Genomic DNA, 10,366 nt, shown 5'->3' with positions numbered 1-10,366 from the left:
TAGGAAGTACGCGCTTTGCGTCTAACAAGGTGTCCCGGCAAGCCTCAGACCTTTTCCGTGCCACGAGTGGGGAGTCCTAGTAGTTTTAGACACTTTTCATTCGTTTTGGAAGTTTTTATTCAGTGACCTGCTGCTCTCTTTAGTGCCATCCCAGCAGCAGTTCCAACAGCACCAAGTGCAGCTGCTTTTCCAACAGCTGGGGCTTCAGCGGCTATTAACGTTGGTATAGCTTCAATAAGTGGAAATATACCACCCGTCTTGATTGCGTCCTTAGTGGCACCCGCAGTAAGATTACGTCTAACACCGGTTTGTGATTGTTTGACTTCATTGAAATGCCTGAGTTGACGTTCTGCCAGTGATAGTTTATATGAACCATCTGCGATCTGATCTTGTTTAGTGCTAATTTTGTTACGCATTTATTTGCTGATTTCGATTTAAGTGTTTTAGTCTGACCAGGAGTCAGACTGACACGAGCGTGATGATATGACATTATAATATCATGAGCGATTTAATCACATATTTGGAAAACATTACATGTTTTCTACTGGGGCATCAATGACTCTCAAACAGCACCTTCAAGCAACATTGTTTTGCTCTTTAACCACCAGTAATAACTGGTCTAACAGGTGTTCTTGGTGGTGATCGTGCTACGCGAGCTCGGAAGTGTATATCAACGACAGATTGCCTAACTACGTCAACACGTACCAACGAAAAGTAATAGATTGGATACGGCGTTGTAAAATCACGCTGAGATATCAGCAAACCAGAATCAACATTCTGATCACGTCCCATAAATGTCATCAACCGATGATGAGCACGTGCTACATGGTTATGATCAAAACTCAGCAATACATCTTCGAATGGTTATTGATGCCCATTGATCCTTAAAGAAACCTCGGAAACTCCAAATGTGTCAAATACCACTGGATTTCGTGTATGTGTGTTTTCTCGTGCATTTTGCTGAAATGCGATAAACATATGTCGCGGTGCTGAAACACCCTGCTGTGATGCTATTTGCCATGTAAATAAACTTCACTTGAAATAATGTCGGTTGTCATCGTCAACCATGACAATGTTGATTTACCACCTTGACTCATCAAAGAGAGTAGACGTTCTTCTTCAGATATTGTTGGAGTCATTACTGGAATCCACAACGAAAGATTCATTAGTCTTACTATACACGCACAAACCTCGTCGGGTTGCCAGGTTGCATCATTGTCGTTTTCTTTTCCACATATTACAACCGTATGCTTGGCTCCTAAAGTAGCCTTTCTGACATGTCTACAAAATCCAAGTATATGTGATAGTGTAATCACACATGAAAATTCTTCTTCAACATTGATCGCAAGTCGGTTTGTTGATTAGCATCCAGAACCACCGGCCACACATCAGCGTTAGCGTTGTCGGCATTGTATCTTTTATCAACCATCATTGACGGACCAGCTGATCTTGAGTAATCATCGCTGTATCTTGCAAGGTCAAGTATCGTCGTGGCAATATCTACGTTCGCCAGGCATGATTCAATGGGCCTTCTGTCAATCATGTATATGGCACTTTTAAATAACGCTATAATACCATTGTTAACAAAACTAGATTGATTACCAATTCTGATTCCTGTACCATTTACTAGTAAATGTACCTTCTACTTAAATGAATGCCTCAGCGGGTAAGAATTATATGCTTGTATCCTGATCTTTAAGTTCGATTCGTCCACGCTGATTTGGCTTTCGTGCGTCATAAGAATAATACTGATAATCACACACAGACTCAGCTTTGAGAACTGGCGCATCCATGTCAAATGCTGGATCAGATATACGTTTGAACATTGTATTATAATTGCTATCGTCTAACACGGAGACCACTTCCTGCTACCAGACTAGCAGTTATAATTAATTTTTTTGATAGTAATGGTACACCAGCCAACTCTGCTAGTTTTTGATTTGCAGTTTGATTTATTATTTTACTGACATTTGAAGGCATAACATCGGCACTGGATAATTTTACTGATTACGGTTTTCGTCGTATTAATCGTGCTAGTCCATCCATGATTGCCGATGATGCTTTACTAACAACACCACCAACAGCACCAATACCTTGTTCACGAAAAACGTCAATAGCTTTCATTCCCTAATGCTTTGTAATCGGTATTGATTTTGGGGCTATCCTTCTAAAACAAAATCCTGAACAAGATCCCCTAGTCCGTCTCCGTAGGTCGCTTTTTTATTATTGGTAATCGTGAATTTATCACCCTGACCATGATCGGTCCACGTTGAGCATTATGTATAATCATCTTATTTTAGTGATAGTATTGTCTAATGTTGTAAAGCGCTTAGAGCTTCTAAAGATTAGGCGCTATACAAAGTCCTCATTATTAATTATTATTATTATTATTATTATTATTATTATTATTATTATTTAATTGCACACCCTCAATCAATGCGGTAATCATCAACGATTTCATCGATGAGGGACGATAAATATTAATGTCCATGATACCGCTGTATATAATCGTTAACACATATTAGCTGCCAATCAGATTGTCTATTCGTTCAACATCGGCAAGGACATTATTGGGGTATGGAGTAATAAGACCACTTCCACTTGTTGTTTTACCTGCTTTTTCTTCCATGCTCTTAAGGATGATTTCCTTTTTGCTTTTGATTTTTCAAGTTGTTGCTTCATTTTTTTCTTCTTTTAGTCTCTTTTCTTGGTTTGCTAGTTCATTATACTCATATACTTTATTGTTGAAGAGGTCAAAACTATTAATATCTTGCTCAGATCTGATTTGCGGAGTATCAGTAGCGATGCGATATTTATCCCTGAGCCAAATCAACAGCTTTTAGTGTATTAACATATTCGGGTTTCATGTACAGATTTCTATCACGATATCTATACGCGGCAATATTAATTACTTGGTGTGGGTCTTTGATAGCGACAATACCTTCAGGCGTAAATTTTTCTGCAATGTTAATTCTGACTCTTGGCAGAGGTTGTGGTTGAACTTCAGGCTTCAGGTGGTGGTTGAGCTGCTTGACGACGGCCAACATTATCAAAAATTAATGTCTCAAGAGCTTTTTGAGCCGCCTCTGATTGTGTGATGTTAAGTAGTTACTATATCGAGAATTAAAAATTTGACTCATGTCACGGAAGTTGTTGATGTTGATACCAGAATGCTGATGGAAGGCTGTGTGAGGGTGTGAGAAAGGGAAGGACTAGACTATAGGTCCCTTATTATTTGCAGATAAGCTTTCGGTGCTGTTTGGAGTTGTTCGGGTTAGACCGAGTGCCACCTAAAGGTGACGAAGTAGAGATAAGTGGTTATAGAGGTCCGGTTAGAATAACGGAGACAGAAGTTTGAAGGCAGACCGGCGAACGGAAGTGGATAAAGTGGAATGGTGAAGGACTCAGTCGAGGGACGGAAGAGGTACTGTAGAACCAGTCAAGGAAAAGGAAATAATACCGATGAGTAAAGTAGGTGGAATCACTTTCAAGTTGCACATCAGATGATGAAATTTTCAGATTAAATAGATTGACAGAGTGGAGAAATTGTGGAAATTTACTTGTGTTATTTGAATATTTAGATCTGTTATTAAATTGTTATTCCGCAGATTTTATTTTTTTATATTATCAACCTAGACCGTCGGCATTGCTGACTGGGAGCTCAGAGCTGTATATATCCATATATTTAAAATTTTTAATTTGTACGTCCTCCTACGATATTAGCAAAAATACCCTAGGAGACAACGTTACAGATATATTTTTGCAATAATAAACATCACGAACGAAAAGTTAAAAAGGACAAAAGGAATAACCTATTTCATAAAGTAAGTTACACCAGCTCATGCAACCATCAACATAATTAAACATGATTGCTTATTTCGTCCGTGTCTTTGTGCATTTTAAAGTATGTCTGTTTCTGTTATAGGTTGTACCTTAGTGGTTACAAGACCATTTTCGTCATTCTTGTGTACGTAACTTTAACACAGTTTCGCTTCATTTATTGCGTTGTTTCTTTTTTTAACGAATTGCTACAGACTGCTCATCAAATGTTCATAGTATTTTCTTTACCACATCGGCTTTAACATTATCATTTATTCCCTGACTGCATGTATATGATGACATGGTTAAATGGTTGTTGTATAACAAATTCAACCAATCTTCATTGCCGCATCACTAGGCAATAAAAAATATTAACGTAACCTTCCGAACAAGTAACACTATAAGGGACAAAGGAAGGACAGATTTTATTTACAAATGCGATTCTCAGTCATCCTAACATTAAATTCATAAAAAAAAAACAGTACGTAACTGACGTCAAAAGGTAAATAAAGGTAAAGGTAAAGGTAAATAAATCTAAATATAAGAATATCATTTTTTTTTACCTGACAAAGCACTAGAAGCTCGTAGCAAAAGAAGCTTTTGCACTTCAACCACAAATTTCACACATGCAATTTTTTTTATTAAAAAAACGTTTTGAATGTCATATAAAACAGAATGTGATGCTCACAGTGCAAATGAAAACCCTTTCCCTCTATACAAATTTTGAAAACAACAGTGTACAAAACAGTTTATTGCAAATAAAAAGAACTGACATATAGGAAGAGATTATATTTTTTTAAATAAATAATCTATTTTTCATAAACCCATCGTATCTACTGCAAGAGTGGCTAGCCATGCTTGCAAACACTAACAAAATGTTAGTATTTCAGTGTCTAGACTACTGTGGTGTAACTTGGGGAGGGAATACATAATTCCCATCAATTTCAAGAATAATAAAAAAATCTGTTTTTACAAACATAGCGATGCCTTAAATAATACAAAAGATAATCGCGGGAAAACTCTAACGATAACAAATGAATTTGACATGAGATAATTTACGAAACAATCCCCTGCTGCCTATGCGTTGCTAGTATTGATTCGATGTATACGTAGTCATCCCTGTTGTAAGTTCTACCGACATTACTTATAATACTAGCTTACACTAGCAATACTTCAATATCACTGTAGGTTTAATTTTTGTGATTTTCTTTTATATTTGCCATTATGATCTTTATTATTATTATCATTATTATTATTTATATTACTACCATAACTACTACTGCTGCTACTACTACTACTACTAATGTTAGTTCCGGTGTACCAGTGGTATGAGCTTCCGCCTCGGATGCAGGAGGTCGCTGGTTCGAACCCAGACCGAGTCATAACAGTGACTTATTTTAACAAAATGATACTTGCAGCTACCTCGCTTGGCCCTCAGGATTAAGATGTTAGCTCTAGGACTGGTCAGCCTAGTGTCAGGATAATGTGACTGGGTGGGACATCAAGCTACATGTCTGCGGCATGATGCCCCAGAGCAAGACATCACTATAAACTGTCACACTGCAGACATCTTAGCGATATGACTGAATTTTGTTTAAAACTACGTTAAAAACCCAAATCACACACACACACACACACACACACACAAACATACACACACACATTAATGTGTGTACTATAAAATTAATGTTGCTTCTACTTCTCTTGCTACAACCCATAATACATTACTATCTGAAATAATAGTAGTAGTCACGAGGCCCTTTCAGAGGTTGAGAGAGGCCCGGGTCACTTGGAGAGTTCGAGGCCCCTACGCCCTGGATATATTGAAATGTGGAATACCAAAATAAGCCCCAATACTTTAATATATAAAAAGATTTCAAAGACAACTAAGTACAAAACGTAATATATTTATTATTTTCAGAATTGTTTATTTAGAAAATATCGCTTTTCAAGGCCCCTTAGGGGTTGAGACCCGGGCATATGGTCTCCCTCTGGGCCTGGTAGTAGTAGTGGTGGCGGTGTTTTTCTAGGAAGGAGTGAATTCTCATAGATCGTACTTTAATAAAATTTCACCACAGCAACATAATTCATTATGTGTGACCCATTCAAACTTGCAGTTTAAACTGGTTTATCGAGCGAAAGAATGCTTTCTAGTTCACTCGTCATTAGTTAGAAAATGGTTCTATGGCGCATGCCTTGTCAGCATAAGTTGATATCGATTATGAGCTCAGTAGTTTATAAATAGTATATGATATCACACTAACACGCCCCACATAGGTATATAAGCGTCCGTAGTCACTGGTGTACTTCGGAACTAGTTTAGGCTGATACGATCGCGGCCTACCCGCAGAAGGTTCGGCGTGGAAACATGACGGACTGGAAGCGGATTTTATCAAAGCACCAAAATTTCCCTCACGGAACAAAGTTGCTTACTTCGCAGCCTCTCAGGATGTTCGTGTTCTGAGAACCCCTGATTCCCGGTTCCAGGGCTCGTTCCCAAAGCAACCCCGCAGTCACCGCTAGGTGCGAAGGGGTGGGTGCGACGCCCCGGGACCTCAGCCTCCACCCCTGCAGTCTTTTTGTCGTGGCTCAGCCATTACATGAATCTCAGAAAGACGCAGTAGGTGGGAGTGTCAGGTCCCTGGGATAAAGCAGCACAACGTCAAGAATTTACTGTGAGTATTTTATCATTGCAGTTGAACCTCTTCTCCATTTTGAATTATTTTCATTTTATCTGAAGCTGTCTTTATAAGTTTCGACACGTTTCTTAGCGACAACAGTTCCTATATTTTGCTTACTTCTCCTGATCTCAAGGCACAGTTCTTACGTGTTACTTAATATTCTGATCTTAAGACAACGTCATACTTTGCTGTATATTGAGTGATTTCGTTTCAGATCTACCAATGTTTTCGTCTGTGTAACTATTTCCGATCAACATTTCTTTTTTCTGGTGATAAATTCTGTTTTATTTTCTACCACATTTCTCTCATAAGGACATTTGATTTACACTTTACGGCTCATTTCTCTAAATCCGAGATTTTTCTACGCTTTTATGTCATTCTTTCTGTCACTCTAACCTGGCTCTACCCTTATTTTCCACAATTAACTCTACTTCCCCCATTCAAGCATATGTCAAAAGACTGTTAATGTAAATATATATTATCTGTTCATTTAAACAACCCCTGCAATATCCTTTAACTATATGAGTGGGTTCTTTTAATCGATCATGTATATTAGCCGTGTTTTTATGCATGGCTGCTCTTACGTAGATCAAGGTAACATTCACGTGTTTGCATTATTTTGTCAGCAGGCAACGAATTTAGAGGTAGAAGGAAATTTTCTTATCATAGTGTAACAAAAGCTAACCATGTGACTAAATTATATTAGATTAATTATTATTTTTACCCATTTATCTGTTAGAATTTGTCCATATTGAATAATCTCATAAAGCAGTTCGAATGAACTAAAGACTAACAAACATATTTACCTGTAAAATGCCACACAGATATACTGTTTTGGTTTGTTCACTGAACTTTACATATATAAAATCTAAAATAACTTGAAGCACGGTAAAATTAGTAAACGTTTGAGCATGTCAACGGAGTCCAGTTACACTTCTGGATACTTTATTTTGCAAAAACAAATACTATACTGAGAATTAAATATGCATGTGACCAGTTTTATTACAGTATCGATCTCAAGTAGTAAAGTAACATGTTTCATCCGTCAGTGCTTTCAGTATGCAGCCAGTACGTTTTCTTGTAAAAAATTCACATTTTATTTTCAATTTTAGAACAATATAATTAATTATGCTTACTTCTTCTGAAAACCAGACCTTATTTGAATGATAATTTTCTTTATCTTTATCTCTGAATGTATATAGAGAATTTTTCCTTATTTCTTTAATTGTTTTCATTTTTTAAATCACACTCTAACATTTACATGTAGATACTTTATCTGATGGGCCGTTCCAAACGCACGGGTTATTGTTTGATCTCATGTATTCTTCATGTTTTCGCAATAGTGCCACCGTCAGAAATATAGCTTCGTTTCTTCATGTCCCCACCGCACCAAACACCTATCGAACGTATTCTCTTAATTTCGTCTACTTTCTACTTGGGTTGTTTAATTTTTAAATTTCTGTATGTATTTATTTTCAATTTCATTTAAATCGTTTTCTTTGATATTCTATCCACTTAGTCAGCACTATTCAGCTGTTTGTATATTTCATTCATGATCTATATTCTATTGAATGGATTTATATGTCTACGCCCTCAACCCAAATACTAAGTTTACATTGAATAGGTTGCCTTCTGATAAATGTTAAACTATCCAGTATCTAGCTGAAAGAGCAGTGTTTTCACCTTAAAATTATTTGGAAAGAATTAATTGATGAAACAATTTTTATTTGTATATAAAAGAATAAAGAAGAAAAAAACATGATTTTGTTTATTAAAGGAAACGATGTAGTTTGTTTAAGACATTATTATTATCTAAAGAGTTCATATTTACTCACGATATATCGTTAGCAGCGACAAAGGGAGGCAACCTATTTATACTATCTCCTTCTAACTGTTTCATCTACGAAGTTATCATTTTCTGATTAGCCATTACTAGCAATATAATGTCTATATCGTATTGTCTGAAAGACGTACCTTGACAAAACATTGTTCCAGAACTGGGAATCATGTGTTATGCTCCAAGAAGAAATGGAATGCAGAGAAAACACTTTTCGAACAGAGAATGCGAAGTAAGCAACATTTCCTCTGTGACGAAACTTCGATCTCTGGTAAAACCCTTCCTCTGTCATGTGACCAGGCGTGTATGATTGACCACGGCGGACAGGACATGATAACAAGGTCTTATCCGGGGAAATACTGACAAATAAAAGATATGAAATTTTTAAATCGTTTTATGTGTTTTTTAAATTAATAAATGCGTATTCTTCCCTCAAACCATTGACGAATACAACTTGCATATCTACGTGTTGATATGCCTCTGTGTTTCGTACGTACTTACCTAACAAACATAATATATACATACATACACCAGAAAAATAGGCAGACACCATGATTACGCCTACCTAACTGTATAAACTTCAACTTCAAACTCATATGCATATCAAAGTACACACCTAACTAGCTATCCAGCTAACGTTTTACCTACTTACCACGATTCTGCCTGTCCTCATTCGTACCCACAGTATGCACAAGCCGTCATACATACATACATACATACGTACGTACATACGCACGCACGCACACACACATACATACATACATACAAACATATACACATACATATATACATACATATATACAAACACATCACATACATACATACATACATACACACACATACATACATACATACATACATACAAAGAGATGTACATACATATACACATACATACACACACATACATACATACATACATACATACACACATACACACATACATACATATATACACACACAAAGATATGTACATACATATATATACATACGCACACATACATACATAAGCACGCATACATACATGCATACATGCATGTTTAATCTGATGTAATGTCTTTTGAAGAGGAAATAAAGTCAGTCAGTCAGTCAGTCATACATAGATACATACATACATACACACACAAAGATATGTACATACATATATACATACGCACACATACATACATAAGCATACATACATACATGCATACATACATACATGCATACACACACATACACACACACATACATACATACATACATACATACATACATACATACATACATACGTACGTACGTACGTACATACATACATACAAAACCTCGAATTCATGGACACATTCAAACAATTGTTTGACTTATTAATTTCAATGCTCAAGAAAACACATACCGGTTCGTGGGGTATGTTTTTGTTGTTGGATATTTTGATGCATAATCTGTCACCTTAATAATTTTGAAGTTTTTAAAGTCTTGCAGCAAACACTGAATTCAAAAATGAGTTAAGTAACTTATGATACAGCCTAATAACGCCATATAGGAATAAAAATATATTAGTAAATTACCATTGATGCTACTATTTAAAGAAAAGTACATTCAGAAAACGTTCAAGCAACTTGTGGTGAATATTGTCCAATTTCCCCTAAATTTCCAACTACAATTTACATAGGTGTATAATCTTTATAAACCTTTCAGCATGGAAATGTATGGTACATTGCTCTATACATGATACAAGAATGGTATGTTTTCAATCTCAACCCATTTCACTAAACTAAATCGATAATGTTTTTCTTTGTTTGAGTATTACAACCTAGTGTTACCGTCATCAGCATACAGGCTTCACAACGAATTCCGTGCAACCAATTGACGAGTATGCTCAAATTTTTCTTATTCTGGATATAACACCCATGCTTTGAAACAACTACTAATCAGTCAGAGAGAATTGACTGAAGCAGATTTTAAAGTTGTTTATTAAAAGCAGAATTCAAAGCAATAGAGGTAAAATAAAGTTAGACCAGGTTAACTCGAAATGCAATGAATTTATTTATTTATC

The 10,366-nt window shown here is 36.2% G+C and overlaps 1 long non-coding RNA gene across 1 annotated transcript; it reads left to right on the top strand.

The window, feature by feature from the left end:
• Positions 1 to 6,149: 6,149 nt before the first annotated feature.
• Positions 6,150 to 8,726, top strand: LOC149807500 (uncharacterized). The gene is made up of 2 exons (XR_016422756.1): positions 6,150 to 6,494; positions 8,496 to 8,726. It is a non-coding gene; the product is annotated as an uncharacterized LOC149807500 (long non-coding RNA).
• The last annotated feature ends 1,640 nt before the right edge of the window (positions 8,727 to 10,366 follow it).

Source organism: Sinohyriopsis cumingii, chromosome 1 (genome assembly GCF_028554795.1).
Source record: "Sinohyriopsis cumingii isolate HCF-2022 chromosome 1, ASM2855479v2, whole genome shotgun sequence".
NCBI classification, from domain to species: Eukaryota; Metazoa; Mollusca; class Bivalvia; order Unionida; family Unionidae; genus Sinohyriopsis; species Sinohyriopsis cumingii.
The sequence above is the reverse complement of the archived record's forward strand: the minus strand, read 5'-3'. Positions and strand labels throughout refer to the sequence as shown.